Below are 16,900 nucleotides of genomic sequence, written 5' to 3'. Positions count from 1 at the left end.
CACTGAGACACATTTGTTTTTATTCTGAGTACATAAGCCATGGCTGTGAACTGCACTAACTATAAAACAAATTAGCAGCAGCATGGCCCTGTCACAGGGCGATGCCCTGAAGGGATAATTGATCATGCAACAATGACAAAGGAAACTTCAACCTCTTAACAGCATATTTAACACATATATTTAGATGTGCCACAACTATGCCTACATAAATGCTCCCAACTTTCCTTTATTAATGTTCCTGAACCTGCCCCAGCATTATCTCTGCTTTTTTAATTCCTGATTTCACACAGATCTCTTTCAGAACCATTTCCATTTTCACATAGGTGTAGCTGAGAATAAGATTTGGCACAGCTAGGTTTGAGAATACCTTGTCTCGGGGACTCAAATCTGTATCACAGCAACTGAAATAGCCACACCATTTGGAAATAAAATATCAGATCTTGGGCTGGTTAATGTGTTTTCTCAGATGAAAAACTCCTTCAGCAGCAAAATGCATGCACATGAGTATATTTAAAACTAATTTCCAGAGTACACAAAGCAGGGACAGAAATCCTGTCTGGAATCAGCAAACCTCATGGCAGCTGATTTTCATCAATGAAGATGAAATCCACAGGTTAAAGACTCAAGAAGCCAGTACCTGCAGTGGCTACTTATTGTATGAACCAAAGGCTTTGGTTTCCTTTTAGTACCAGAAAAATACATCTGCAGCTTAACCCAGGAAAATAAACACCCAGGTGCACCACACTCGCTCTACAAGCAAGAGGAACAGCACCAACCTGGCCCCTCAGCTCCTTCAGGTGATAATAAAGACTCCAAGGAATAGGAAAAACTTTATAAGACATAGCTTGTAGGAGGGAAACTTGTAGCTCAGGACTAACAGTCTGCAAGCCCCTTAGTTTTTTAGATCTATTACCCTTCCTTTTAATGGCACCGAATCTTTAAACAAAGAGGAAGGATATGGTAAAAAGTGGCCACTGACCCAAGCATCAACCTCTGCTGCTGCCAGAGAGCAGCAGCACTACAGCAATTTATTTATACAAGTTTTACTATGAAAGATAATTAAAGATTTAGAGGCATGGATCGATACAACAGCAAACACTATCTGTGTACAGCACTGCAGTTTGCCAAGACCAGCATTTGTGTTACTGCTGCAGATCCATCATACAGGGCTATTACAGTGTCTCAGGTTTGCTGTCTACATCAAAATAGGGATTTTGTGGGGTCATTTCTACTCACACACCATTAGGACACAGACTACTGCTGTGCAGCAGAAATTGAGCGCAGGCCCTGGGGCCAGGTAAATCTAGGCTGGGTTATGAAGCCTTGGGTGAGTTATTCAGCCTTTCAGTCTCTGTGTTTTGCCAAGAGAGTAAAAGGATAGCACATGTGTATGTTTCTTTTTAGGCAGAAAAAAAAATTATGCAGAGGCTTAAATAGTTAATACCTGTGGCACTCAAAAGATGTAGATTATGCAAGTGCTAAATCTTAATACTCTTTACTTTCCCTGGCATTTCAGTTTGACTGTCAGGCATCTGATTACAACTTCAGGCAAAGCACTGATGTTCAACTCCTTTAACATCTCCTGTGCTCTACACACTAGGCAGGGGAGCACTGCTTTCCAAACACCAGAATTCCATGGAATTGCACAACTTCCTTCAGCAGAATCCCCTTGTACTGGGTACAGATGCACTCAGACACACAGACTCCACAAAATCCTGGTTATTACTGACAGTGATTCAGCAGTAGAAACTGCAAGCCAGTCAAGCACTAATTTACTTTTTTTAATGTCCATACTGCAAACACTTCCAAGCACTTCAATTTAGCAACAATAAAACATGAAAATCACTGGTTAAAGAGAAGAAATAAGCAGAAACTTAAAAAGAAGCAGCAAGTCCTTATTTCTATCACAAATAGGTCATGCAGTGACACAAAGTCAAAGCCAGGCTGGATTCATTCAACCAAATGTTGAACGAACAGATGGGGCCAAACACTGGAAACTATGGAATGAAAAGAAAACTGTGTAACATCAGAATAGCACTTTCTGTTGTGGTTTCTGCCAAAACATGATTTACTGTCAACAGTGTGTGAAACAGCACAGTAAACTACTGGAAAACATTGTTCTATCAATAACACTTTATCTTTTGAGGTAGAGGTACATTACCAGTCTAAAAATACAACTGGATAATTTTTCAGAAATAAAAGGAGGAATACTTCTTTCCAATTAATGAGCCAAACATACACAAAGCTGTTATGTAGCAAAGCTACAGAACCCTAAAAGGTGGAAGGCAAATTCATGAGGTTTATGTAAGAAACTAAGATGAAAAGAATTCTAGCTGCACCTAAGCATTTGATGATCCCAGTCCCAAACAATGTAGCACTACATAGAGTAAGATCTGTGAAACCTCAGTGTAAATATCAGAATCCTTTAAAATAAAGTGTCCCAGAATAGAGGCTTTAGACATTCCAAAGCTATTTTTTGGGATCCATTTGTATGTCCTGTTTGACACCCTGTTGCAGCCCTTGTCTCCAATTCATCAAGAACACTTCCGTGGCCAACTCGAGTGTAAATGCCACACAATTAAAAGACCATACAGATTTTTATGCCTTCAGTGTGGTGGTGTTGCCAAATCTGGGCACACAGATTTTTAAATCCACAGATTTTTAAATTACTTGTTATCAAGACACAGGTGGTTTTGCATGACTTACTGCATATTTGACTTCTGAGTCTAATGACACACATTTCCTTGCCCTAGAGCGATGAAATACGTTCAGGACTTCTGGCTGTAAAGCTTAAGGAAGTCAGGAGGCCAAAGCTCCTGCAGTAAATCTGGCCACTCCTCCGGTGGAATGACAGCAACTTCTACCTTAGAAATAGTCCCAGAGGTAAAATAAAAAGTGAAGAACTTCAACTCCCTCCCAATACTGAAGCTTTAAGCACCACACTTCCCCTGAGTGAAGGGCAAGCCTGCCTTGTTTGCATCTGCTGCGTGTCCCATAAACACTGTGCCCATCGAGCAGGCCAAGGAAACCCTCAAGTGCCAGGAGACACAGCGTGGTTACTCTGATTTTATGGCTTTGCAGAGCATTTTTATTCTCGGTGCTGAAGAAACACTCGGCTGAGTTCCGTGGCAGAGCAGCTCACAAATCCTGGGGAAGAGGCACGCGTGATGCCAGCCCAGCTCGGATTCCAGGGAGCACAGCGCTCCACACCCTGCCGCTCAAATAATTCCACATAAGAGTTGGACCAGAACAGAAAACCTCTGATGGCCCCAAAGCCTCCACTGCAATCTGTCTCCATGTATTTATCTCCGTACTTGCAGACATTCCTGCTGCAGAGGTTTTAGGGATTTGCTCCTGCAACGCAGCAAAATGCTGCTCCCTGCGATTCCCCTCATCTGGAGGAGAGCTTCTATTACCCAGTTAATGGCCAGTAGACACAACAGTTCCATCACCTTCAGTTACTGACTCTTTTTATCCACTTTGCCCTGTAATGAGGATCTCTGCTTGCTCACATTTACGCAGCAGCAGCATCAGCTCTCCCCTAATCCTGCCACACATAAAAATGGAAAGATAGATGCAGGAAAACATTAAAATGCCCTTATCACTTGGCTGCAGGGGTATAAACTTAAAATAGGAGATTGTTTTTCTGTTGGAAACAAACAAATAAATACATTTACTTAATTTTCTTCTTAAATAATCCTTATGAGCATTGGAAGGAGCCTTTGATTATTACTGTAAAGATAAACACTGGAACATTCCAGTCTATCTTACCCAGGTTAGATAGAAACAAATCCAATTCCTTCCTGTACATGTTTCTCCCAGGTGCATTAACACGCTCTTTACATTCAAGAACCAACTTTTATTACAAGCTGAGTGTGTAGGGAACAGGGAGATAGGGAAAGAAAACAGAATGAACAGAATGCTAATGAGAAAGAAAAATACAGCCCCAACAGCCAATTCCTTTAATTAGACAGACGTCTACGTTTTCAACTTCCAAGTTTTTAATCCTGTTGTTACTGAACTTGAAAAATGGAAAATAGAAACAATGCTCAAATAAACCCTGCAGGCTACCTTGCTAAAGGAAATGGGAAAATTAACCTCTTATCTCCTAAGATGAAAATACAGTAGAAAAAAGGGAAAAATTAGTATTTTATGAGAGCAAGATCCATGAGGCCAATAATAACAATATTGTTATTTTACAGGAGATAAGGAACAAGTCATGTAGGATGGACAGATAAGTGTCAGGTTTTCTCTCTGTATTCTTCACCCAGTAACTAAGAAATAAAATACATATTTGGTTATACTGTAGCCCTTAATCATGCAAAACAATCAGAAAAATAACCATATGCAACAAGTCCTGCTGAATTAATAATAATAAAGAAACTGAAAAGCAGCCTCTTGCAGGTTTGAAGTACTAAAGTCTCATTTCATGATAAGGATCTTCTTGCAATGGGCACAAACAAGTTCACAGACTTTCCTTGTATCAAGGCAGTAAAAGCACATTGTTCAAGAGGTTAATATTAACCCAGAAAATAAGTCCAACAGGTGCCCAGGGATTGTAACTTCAAGCTAAAATTCAGAATTACATTCCACAGACACGCAGGCTCACAGTTGCTCAAACCATACAAGTCTACACTTCAGCTCCACACGCTCTGCAAAGTCAGAGAGACTGCAGGGAAAAGGGAGCCATGGCACAGCTCGTGTCTAATTGAGTGCTTGCGTATGAGGATGAGCAGGAGAGAGGGCACACATCCCACAAAAACACACAGACACATCTCAGGAGAGGTGTCAGAGCTGCCTCTTGATTGATCCCTCTGTCAACTCAAGCACTGACGTTCCTCCTTCTCAGCTCATTCAGCAGCCCAGGTTTTTGATGTAGATACTTTAAATTCTGTTCCCCGGTGCCACAAATGAGCCAGTAGTGCCTACACGAGGGTAGGGTTTGTTATCATGCCAGGCTGGAGCTTTAAGACCTAACAATATTGCTCTACAGATAATTCCAGCCCGCTCAGTTTAGCTGACTTCATCCAAAAGGTCACAGATGGAACGTGTTCTTTTTCCTCCCTCTTTCTTTACTCTTCAATGCAGAGTGGCAGCTGAAAAGGAATATTTTAGAGGAGAACACGAGTCACCTCTCAAGAGCAGAGGCAGCACCAACACCACTGCACTGTTTTTCCTCCTAAGGCAGCAGAGGGACTGCCTCACTTGAAATCATCTCCTCACTCCAACAGCAACAGAGACAAAGGGAAAAACTCTTCACCAAAATCCAGCACTTTCATAGGAAATTTTTTCCCTACATTCCTATTGTCACTCAGAAGCTGCATGTCTGATGCCTCAAGGATTTATCAAAATGCTATTTGTTGGTAATCTCTATAGCAAGAACAACATTAATATAAAGCATTTTCCTAGAAAACACAATTCTCTTTCCACAGAAAGCAGCTGGAGGCTTATTAGAGTTACTGAGCCCCCTGAAACGCTCTTGTTCTACCCATCAGCCTTTCCTGCTGTGCACACTTCCAGCCTGGGACACAGCAGTGACTCTGTTCCACATCCCAGCCCTGGGACAAACTGCTAGTGCAGTGGAAGCCAACACTGGAATGTAAAGGATGATGTTAAGATGACCTGTGATGATGGATGAGGAACCCCAAAACTCTGTATTTCCATGTTGTATTGCCTTAAACCATATTTCATCCACTTAATCTAGATTTCAAACAGGTCCTTGGGATTTCTTTCAACCAGAAGCTTATTTTAAAAAAAGGAAGGTTAATAAAAGTTTGCTGGAACACAACACATTCTTCATATAATTCCACAGTCTCATTATTTTCTGCAACCATTTAACTTCGTACCAACAAATACAAAACTATGCTTGTTTCTTCTTCAACTGGAATTACCTGTCAGGGGAAACTGGTGCAGTTTAAAAACCATCAGCTGCTCCACTGCCCTGGGCTGCAGCCACACAACCACAGCCAGGCAGCACCTGACCTTCAGGAGACAAACCTTCAGTAGCAGAATTAATGCCTTTTCTCTCACAAGTTGCATGTCATGCCCTTAAATCTTCTCACTATCACCAAAATAAAATAAAATCAAGCAGGACTTTTACCTTTAAGACTGACCTCACAGCCACACTTCTCTCATTTGCTGCCTTTAGCCACAAAATGTCCTAAAAAGCCAGAAACACTGGCTTCAGTGCTGGTTCCAGCATCCACCCCAAACCTTTTGAGCCTGAGGCTCCTGACCTCCCCTGGCTGAGCAAGTGGCAGCACCTGCAGCTAGATATTTATATATAAATATGATGATAGATGATTATCAATCATTTAGAAATAACAGCAATTAATGGACTCAGCTGAGCCCTTTCCCACAGGGAGGGACCTCTCTGGGACTTCCTCTAACCCAGCATCTGCTTCCCACAAAGATTTTAGGAACTTCTACAGGTGCCCTCTGCTCAATGGGGATAATTTTCTCCCACAGATTCTGAAACTTTTTTCAGGAAGAAACCAGAAGCAGATGTGGGCAAACTGAACAATGGATACCACACAAGCTCCAGGTGTTTTAGGAGGAACCTTTGTTAAGACCCCAATCATTCCTCCATTTCTGTAATGAGTCCTGCAGATAATTATATTTTCATCACAAATTCCAGTGCTCCCAGCACCTCAGAACAGAAAGATCCGGAACCAAAATCCACATTTACATTTATCCACATGACTTTTTAGTGCCTGGCTACAGGTTCAAACTTCTGATTCCAGGGTATAAATTCTGTATACGTATATTTAATATACTTCTATATATTCTACACCAATAGAAGTGATATACAGAAGTATAGAGGGAGACTGTAATATGCTACAGATTATATTTATAGAATATATCTACAGATACTCTGTATTCTACAGGATATATCTACAGATATTCTATCTATAATAGGAAATTTGTAACATAGTCTCTATCTAGAGGCAAGTTTCTGCTGGAAGGACTGTGCTGCGGAGTCTAAGCCATTGTTAATTAAAAAAGACACCACTCAAATTGCATTTTACTCTAGTCCTTCATTTGTGTCTTCACACTGCCTGCATTTCATTCTTCAGTCAGTTGCTTCAAGAACTCCAGGGAGAAAAAGTAATGTGTTGCTGTGAGGATACGCCTCTTCTCCTATTTAAGTTTTAAAGTTGGCTTCCAACAGTCAAATAAATAGCAGGAAAGTGGAAGGTTAAAAACTTTGCTTTTCATCTCTGCCAAAACAGTAAAAGAAAAATGAGATTGCTGAATAGCTGACTGACTGCAGAATCAACACAGCAGTGATCTGCCTATAAGCTGCAAAGGGCAAACCCAAGGCATCTGCTTAAAAGCTTATGCCAACTGTGGGATAAAAAGTAAGGAAGCCACAATAAAACATAATTATTACAGGAGCTATAATTATGGCATTATTCTTTGGTGTATTCAATGTTGTGCACATTAAACCTTGTACACTGTGAATATTTAATGATTATATGCTTACTCAGAGTCCTTTCATGTCTTTAAAATACAGGTATTTTTCATGTATTAAGAAAAAATTACACATAATTTTTTTCCTAAGGATCTGCTGTTGAAAGAGATGGACAACATTCTGTGAGTCTTCTGCAAATTTAAATCTCAAAGCTTTGAAACCTGTGTGTTTACAGCCGCTGCATGCCAATTTTCAGTAGTTTTTGGAACAATGCTTCACTGTTTCGACCTCAAGAAGACAAAATGTAACCTGTGAGTGGTCAACTGCAGCTGCTCTGTCTTGTCATCTGTAAGAACTTCCCATCAAAAGTAGCAGCAGGTCTCTAAGGAGTCTGAAAAACTTTGGATACATGCAAACATTCCTCATAGTAACAAGCCAAAGATGTATTTCTGCACTCAGGAGCAGCAGGAAGGAAGATTCACCAAGGGCCAACAGAGCAGAAAACACAAGAGTTTCTACTAAACTGCCTCTCTATAAACCATGCACCCAGAAACCATGAAAAGAATTCAGGTTTTAGGATGTAATGCAGTACAACAAGGCCAGACATACAGTTTTCATTATTTTATAAGGATGTAAGTGAAAAATTACCTGATTTTTCAGGCATGCCTTGAGGTTTTAGTACAGTAAATATGGGCAATGGATTTCTGGTATTTTGCATGTTCCACCTTTACCTGAATGGCGAGTACAACTTGATGTGTCTGGGTTTTTATATTGGAAAATACTGACTTTTAAAACAGCTGATTGATTTCTTTGGGGTGTCAGCATTCTGGGCTGTTGTAAGATTGCCAATGGCTTTGCTCAAAATTTGACTTTTTCCAAACAGCCACCTTTTAATCACTGCAAATGAAAGCAGAAGAAACAGCTTCCACAAGTGCTGGATGGCTCATTTTGTCAGGATGGGAATCTTGCAAATCCCCCAGCACTGAACTGCTGCTGCTAACTCCTCTCAAAATACAATTTCCCCATTTTCCATCTCTTTGCTGGTAACTTCTGGCAGACCAGACCTTCCTACAACTCATAATGCAGTATCGAAAGCCCTGCTGAAATTAAGATGTGTGACATCTGCTGCTCCACTCGTATCTACCAACCACAGGGGGGTCCAGCACAACCCATTTCTGACACATATAAATGTATATTTGTCGTTAAATGACCTTTATTTATTTATTTATTTATTTTTTTAAGGAGATTACAATTAGTTCTTTTGGTTGCTTATGACAGCATTTTTCCAGGAATGAGAGGTGACTGACTGACATTTAATTTCCATATTTCTTTTTTTCCCTTTCCTAAAAACAGACATGACATTTCTTGGTGTTTTGCATCCCAAGCTCACATCCTGCATTCATTTCCCAGGAAAACTGCCAACCATTCCAAAATCATTCCGTGGGTTCTCCAGGTAACCTAGATAAAGATCACCTGTCCAATTGATTAAGAAATATTTAAGCTATGACATCAAGTACGAGGGATGGTTATATATGTAATAAAGATGAAATATTGCTTGTTTTGAAAAGCACCGTGATGTTCTCATGTTTTTTATTATTACTTATTTCCAATTTATTACCTCAGCAACACTGCCTGCTCTATCATTCCAGCTAGCCAGGGAGCACTTCTGATCCTCAGGATATGGTTTGTGGCCTTGAAAGGATATTGAGTTAAAAAGAAAATTAATGTGAACTAAATTAAGCCCCTCAATGCATGCCTCACTTTTTAAAACTGAAGCTAAATCACAGAACCACAGGCTCCCAGGTTGGAAGGGGACCTCAAGGGCGATGATGTTTGATAATTCTTCCCAAGCCTCCGTGGCAATCCAGCCCTGAGCGTTTGCTGCTTGCTCTGTGCTGCAGCTGCTCCCAGATCTCCATCTGGAGGACTCCAGCCATCCAACACAAGTCCCAAGGTAAATCTCAGACTCTGAGGAAGGCATTTAGATGCTTGCTAGAAGAGCTGATAAAAATATGAGATTTCCTCATCCCATGCATCTTAACACTCGGGATCAGGACAAGGGGAATGGAAGAGAACCAGGGAGAGGTTTCTGCATGTCCTGGAGGACCCAGCAGATCAGAACACACCAAGGCCCGTGTCTGGAAGCCAGACTTCATCTTTCCCTGCTCCACAGAATGAGGAATGGAGAGACCAGAGGTGAAGGCACTGAGATATGAAGAGAACTTTTGCTCGTTTTCAGTGGTTATGGTACAACAGGATCCATGTAGGACTGTGCTCCTTAGCATTGCCTGGAGTCTCTTGACCACCAATTTCTTGTTCTCAAACTACAAAAACCCAGCTGATGTTCTCCTTTAGAGTCATGTAAACCATTAAAACATTGACAAAGGTAGTTCTGGGCAGAAAAGAACAGCAGCAGAGAAGCAACATAGCCCCCCAGAACACCTGGGTATGTCACACACTGAATATTGATGCAAATTCTACTCAGGCCATCCTTCAGTAGACTTAACTACTTTAAGTAACTAAATATATATAAATAGGCCATTTACACAAGCCTAGTTGTTTGCAGTATTTCTTCAAGCAAGTTCCAAATGCTCCGGGGCCAGGAATGGGAATTCTTTTGTGTTAAGAAAAGGATGTTGAACACAATTTTATTTGCAAAGTCTCTCAATTTCTCAGCCAGCTCTGGTGTCTGGGGGTCACAGAAGTGGCATTTTTTGGTTTGTTTTTGCAAAGCAATGAATGTTTTAACATTTTCCATCAGTAGTATTTGTAGTATCCAAGGTTGGCCTGTTCCATGGCCTTCTACCACTTGATATTTAAAGGCTTGTAGATAATTGTGGAATATTTTGCATATTACTTGGTGCTGTATGCACTGTTCATAAATATGTATTACCTGGCACAGTGTGTGTACCAGTCATAAAAGTTTAATGGATTTAAGAATTACCTTAAGAAGAACAAAAATTGTACTGGATATTTGTGCATTTATGAGCACATACACCCTACCCTTGTAAGTACGCTTGCAAATGAAAAAGGAAATAGAATGGAAAAGGGATTTTTCTAATCCCACCTTTGACAAAATAATGGCATCATTATCTTTCCTGCATTAGGTAACTGTAGAATATTTCACTTTCAATGATTTATTTTCACTGTTTGTTTCTGTAAAATCTTTCTCATACCTGAGCAAATTGCAAAATGTAATTTCAGAACTCTAAAAAATCTGCTAATTCAAGAAGGTAGTGCTCTAAAAATATCTCTGTTATCAGGGGTTTCCAGGAAGTAGATGTAAAAAGGGAGAACTAATTCTTAGATTATGCAGTGTACCGATATGAAATCCATTTGATTTAAAATACAGAAAAACTATATTTTTTTCAACCAAGCCATAAATTTGATTTGTCTCCTTCCCTCTCAATTTTTAAACTAACAGCTCCAACTTGTTGCTTCATCCCAGGCACTTTTATGCCTCCAAGTCTAATGGAAAAGATCCGTAGTCACCTCAAATATCCCATTTGTCACTCCACAGCACCAGCTCCACTCAGAACTTCAAAGCATCAGGACAGACCAAATTGGGATCCTTGTTTTTTTAAAAGCACTGGCTCCACGAGATAAGAAAACCTTCATTAGCTGCTCTCTTTATGGTGAGGATGAATCAATTAAGGAATTCCGACTCCACGCAGGGAGGGGCCGGAATGTGAATGTACACCAAGAGAACTCGGTTCCAAACGTGGGAAACTTCTGATCCTGCTGATCTTGGAGCTGGGACAGCTCTGGGTTTCCTGCTCTCGTGGCAGTTTGGTTTTACTGAACAGCTCTGGGGCACGGCCATAACAGAGGCTGCTCACTTTGTCCTTCTGGAACGTCCAAAATGAAGGATTTGCTTGAGTATTGTTTGGGTTTTTTTTAAATTTCAATGAAATAGTTTACAGAAAAATTCAAATGATGGATGTTAAACATTGCATTCCACAAAAAGCATCTTGTGTGATAAGACCATCCTTAGTTTTCATACATGGAAGGATTCCAATTCCCTTTCTGGGGCTTGCAATTGAGCTGCTGAGAAGATACTGCTCAAAGATCCTTACAGTGGGAAATAAATTTGAATAGTTCATTTTCTGGAAGGCCTTGAATAAGTTGCTTTCTTATGCATTCATTCTTTAAAATTACTCAAGTTTAATACAGTCAGTGCCACTGTTTTATTGTTCCCCTTTTAAATTTATTTTTAGCACCAACATCCATACAAAGCACTATGACTATAAACCCCCATGGGCTGGTTTGACTTGGAATTTAAAAAATGCAGCGTTAGCAGGGGCAAATGGGAAGATATTTTTAAGTCACACACATAAATTAAGCAGAGGGAAAACAGGTTGCATTAGATAAGTTTAAATTTAGATCTGGCACTGCAGTTCTCAGTAGCGTTTTGCAGTACAGCCTAGCCTGAATAAATACAACAGTAGCGGGGAGTTATCAGAAATCTCCAGGTAAATTAGCAGCTCCATCCACAGCTGATAATGTGCAATACTGCCCAGGTTATTCTACTTCATGGAAGTGAAGCCCCATCTAGACAAAATTACACTTTTGCAAACTTTTTCTCAAAAAAGTCCTCTATAACCCCTGATTAAAAATACTGTTTTCAGTTAAAGCACTCTTGCATGTCTCCTGAAACAATTCCTTCACCAGTGCATAAAGGGGCCATTGCTGGGAATTTTACATCTATAAAATATTACAGGGAAAACTTAACCTGTGATATAAAAATGATTTAAAACTTATTTTGGAACAATAATAGAGGGAAGTCTAATTTTTTTTTCTCTTGAGGAAAAGTGTTTGCTTCCTGAATTATAAATCTGAATTTAGCATCTGACAAAGTCATAATTCCTTTCGAAATCACAGTGATGTTATGGGCTTTTTTTTCACCTTTTATGTCTGTAAACTGACAGTAGTCTATATATGATTGTATAAATTAATCTAATCCCTTGGCCAAAAAAAAAATAAAAAAAAATGGAAAATTGGAATGGAGAATTAACTAAACAGAACTTTAAAATCAAGAAATCACAAATTAGAAATCCTATGGAAGGCAGCCTACAAAGGAAAAGTCCCAAATCTGTAAGGACAGAGGTAAAGCCCACCCACACCCACATGCAGCCACTGAGATACAGTTATTAAAGGTGCTGAGAGGAATTCAATTTCCAGGCTAGAAGCAGAAATATCAGTCATGAGAGGGGATTTCTGCAGAGACTCGAGTAACTGCTCTGGTTCACAGATATTGATCAGAGCATGAAGATGAAAGGCAAACGCTGAGCTGGGTTTACAGACCAGCCAAAATATTATTGCTGTCACAAAATCAAGACGTGTCCCCTTTCCCCTTTTTAATTAGGCACTTCAGAAAGTGTGCAGTGTACAGCTCCTCCTAATTTCACCAATAACTGCAAGCAAATTCCCTCTTCAGTTTAAATGCAGGATTAAGCTGGTTGCTGAATCAGCTCACTGCTGCTGGAACTGCTCAGACTGACACAAATTTAGGAACTACTTCTTAGAGATGCAGAGTTAGTCAGAATAAATCCTGTATCAGAGTTCCCTCAGTTGCTAGGCCTTTCAGCTTTTGCTTTTAAAGGGACACAAGCAATGAATTGCAGTAAGTCAAGCTTCCCATGCTCTTCTAACAATTATTTTCTTTCTATTACAGTTGTTTGGAAAGCAACTGTGGCACAGCAATCTTGCCAGGAAGCCCCAAAAGCCCATCTGGATTCTGTAAAGCAGATATTGCTGCCTGACTTTGGGGTTAACTGGTCAGACTCTCCTTACCCTGGGAATACAGATAAATATACTGTAATAGTGTATTAAAGTGTATACAGTATTTGATATTTTATATATATATTTTTTTATATAATCTTTATATGATTTATTTACTCTGGAAGGCAGGGCTGGGAAATCAGGGATAGAGGCATCATTTCCTCCATGTCCCACCCTGCTCCATATGGAAAGAACTGAATATGTTCTGGCTTTTCAGGCATTTATAATGTAATACATATATATAATTACACAAGTATCAGGAATTTTCTGGTTACTGCAGACAATTAATGCCCAAATACACAATGTATCTGCCACAAACAGCCTCCCTCAGCAGATTCAAGGCCAGGGCCATTTCATTAAGCAGTGTTTGCCCGAGGCACAGCACATGAACTTCCCTAAATTGCTGCCAGGGTTCCTCGATCATCCTTTGGCTTCAGAAGGAGAATTTCTCCACAGCCACTGCCCCTCTGGGCACAGCCATTCCCAGCCTGGGAGAAGTGCAGGACACACAGCCCTGGCAGCTCCTGTCAGGGATGCAAATTAAATCTCCCAAGTCAAGGTGCAAGAAGAGAATGTGGCTTGTTACAGACAGTAAGTGGTGAAGGAGATGTGGCAAAGGAGTCCAGACCTGCTTGGAAACTGCTCTGGACTCCTTTGCCATTCCTTTAAGGCAGAATTGGACAAGAATTCTGAAAATGCTGTCAGGTAATTAAAGACAGATGCTACAGTCCCTGACTTTAAACGAAGTCAAGACCATTTAACACTTTGCACATTCAGAATATTAAACAAATATGATCAGAGAGGATGGTATCACACATGAGAAATAAGGGGTTATGTTCTGCATCCTTACTGCAGCTCTATTAAAATCAAAAACCTTGTCCAGACTAGGAAGAAATATTCAAAGGTTTCAGACCTTTTGGTTTCAAAGTGTCTGCTTATCAAAGGTACAGTTCTGCACATTGTGAATGTACAAATCAGCTGCATAAATTTCAGATACTTCAAGCACATTTTAGACTCAGAGATGATACCCTTCTCAGTTTTAATTTAAATTCAAGAAAACATTGATTTTTTTTCCTAAAAATATCCCCATATGCTACAGACCCAGAATACTCAGACACAAATCTGCAGTGGCTGAAGTCTCCCAGCACTCACACCCAGATCCTGGAGAACCTCAAGTGGGGAACCTCTGCTTTCTGTTAAAAGCACTTCTGACAGTTCCATAACATGATCTTCAATAACTTATATGGCCATTTAATCAAAATTCCATTTCAGAAACTAGACCAGCTCCTCAAGATCTGTTCTTTAAAATAAAGAAGGTGATGTTTAAATATACAATCCAGTACGAGTGAAAGGCTGTGATGCCTTGAGGAAGAGTATCAGAAGTCCTAATGGTCACTGCACAATTTCCAACTGGTAAAACAAACCCACAAATAATTAGGCTAAGAAAACCAAAAACAAACCCCCAAACAACAAAAAAACATAAAAGAGGTAAAAACTTCCAGATGTTTAAGGCAAAACAGTTTTTTCTCTACACATCAGACCAGTGTGAGATGACTTTTGACACCAGCTCTGCCTACTTAAAAGGTCCCTTTCTTACCTAACCTGCCAAAACAGCTCTCATGTTGAGTGATGCCATTGGAATGTGGTATTTTGATGTGAGATAAAAAGTCATCCAATTTGAGAACATGTTTGGGAAAATAGCATGAGCAGCACTGAAAAGCAGCTCACTTTGAAAGCTACTACAGTAAGGCAGCTTCATATGGAAAAAAAAGTGCTTTTATTTATTTTTACACATCACCTCCCACAAGTGTTAAAACTGTTCACCTTCTGGCATAGACTAAAAGCTCTTGCTGAGTTCACAGACATCAAAGACTTACTGGATTCCACCACATGGCTTAGCTTTTGCACAGAATTATTTTATAATAGTGGAGGAACGCTACTAAGAAGTGACCATAGGTTATGAAACTGAGGTGTTTTCAAATTTTCTAGTACTGTATAATATAATTCTAGAATATAAATAACAAAAACAGATTCTAGAGGTTAGCCTGAATTAAAACCTTTCCATACACTGGATTGGTGTTATCAATCACTGCACACCACCTTTGATACCTACAGAAGGAGCTGATGTTATCCTCACTTTTTGCCCCTTGGGATCATTTGTGACCCTGGAGACAACAGCACAAACAACAGATTTGGCTCCAGCACTCATCCACACCAGAGCAGGGATTTATCACAGCTTCTTTTTACACAGCTCCAGCCTAAGATGGACAGCTTGGCAACCTCAACATCTGCACTTTTTCTATTCAAAATCTATTTCACCGATGGGCATCAAACTGCTCTGCAAGACAGATTGGATGTTTATTTCCTAAAAGTGAATATACAGGGTAAGTTCAGGCAGAAGGACAGAAGAGAAAGGGAGGAGGGAAAGAACATCAATAATTTAGTGTTGTCTTTGTTAATTTAATAACTCACTGAGGTATTCTATTAAAGTGTCATGTACTAAAAGCACCTCTTCAAAAAGGATGCCAAATTCTCTTCAGTGTCAAGGAAGTTTAAGCCTCCAAAACAAACAGATACCTTTGTCTAAGAGCATTTAGCTACTTTGTATTCCTGCCTGCTAATGTCTCATGTGAATTGTTTTTAGTGGTAAAATTTTGTCTATAATGTGCAAGCATTGCAGCACTTTGAAGTAATGAAACCCAATGGACCCTTCATCCTTATTCTGTTTATGTTATATAATTATAAACTCATTATTTTTATATAAAATGCTATTCTAATCTAAAAAAGGATGCTACAAGATAGAGCAAATCAATCTGTCAACCCTGCAAACCAAACATAAATCTGTCAACCCCACGCTGATGACAATTGTTGTTTGGAATGGAAAAGAGATATGACTTATGATCATAAATAGCAAGACTCAAAATTAAACTGAACATTAAGCTCAGCTGTTTTCCTGCCTCTTTTTCATCCTAGCAATAAAGACTCTCATACCTGAACCCTGCTTGCTTCCACCTGTGCAGCATCACTGTCTGCACTGTGTCTCAGCACAGCACTGAGCCACTGTCTTGCCACTCCTGGTCATTCGTCACATCCCAGGCCTGAGCATACAACTCAAATTTTAAAAGCCCTGATTATTGCCCTCCCTTACACTGGCATTAATATCTATCTTTGAGACCCCATTACTATGCATGTACTCAAATTAGTTTTTCAAAAGTGAATTATTTTCACTTACATTTCCAATGTTCCTTATAGTCATGTCCTGTGGTGTTTTGGCTAAATCAGCCAACAAAACCCTCAGGACTGGGTTTGGTTTTTTCTTTCCTCATCACAGTCACTATCAGAGGAACAGCTTAACATCACTGGGGTTTCTTATCAAGTGTGCCAGAAGAATGACTGAGGCACCACCACAGCCATTCCTGTGGCAGTTTAGCATCAGGAAGAGAATCTCTGTGTGCTCTGGGTTTGTACTGCATTAAAAAAAGAAGAGGTAAAGAGCAGAATAAGCCCTCATGGCAGCACAACCGTCAGTGCTACAAGACCTACCAGCACAAGGAAATCTATTTTCAAAGCAGCTGGAATCCCACATGAGAAATCCTTACTCATTCATGCAAGAAAACATTTTTGTTGTAAACTTTCAGGAAACTGAAAGCTGCTTGTGAGGAAGGAATGGTTTGTCTAGGAACAAATGATATGTGCAAGATGACA

At 39.9% G+C, this 16,900-nt stretch overlaps 1 protein-coding gene and 1 long non-coding RNA gene across 7 annotated transcripts in view; one reads left to right on the top strand and one right to left on the bottom strand.

Moving 5' to 3' along the window:
• SDK1 (sidekick cell adhesion molecule 1) overlaps positions 1–16,900 on the bottom strand; it is a 385,141-nt gene that overhangs the window by 210,795 nt on the left and 157,446 nt on the right. Inside the window, exon 1 of one of the 6 annotated variants that reach the window (XM_086855189.1) lies at positions 6,101–6,255. The exons of the other annotated variants lie outside the window; for them this stretch is intronic. The gene's annotated coding sequence lies outside the window, so the exon portion shown is untranslated. Of the gene's footprint in view, positions 1–6,100; positions 6,256–16,900 lie in introns of those variants that run through there. 6 annotated transcript variants of the gene reach the window in all.
• Positions 6,608–8,836, top strand: LOC147650065 (uncharacterized). Its single transcript, XR_015277599.1, has 2 exons — positions 6,608–6,744; positions 7,565–8,836. It is a non-coding gene; the product is annotated as an uncharacterized LOC147650065 (long non-coding RNA).

This window comes from Cyanistes caeruleus, chromosome 17 (assembly GCF_971803275.1).
Source record: "Cyanistes caeruleus chromosome 17, bCyaCae1.hap1.1, whole genome shotgun sequence".
Classification (NCBI taxonomy): Eukaryota; Metazoa; Chordata; class Aves; order Passeriformes; family Paridae; genus Cyanistes; species Cyanistes caeruleus.
Note: the sequence above shows the minus strand (reverse complement) of the source record. Positions and strands in the feature narration are given on the sequence as shown.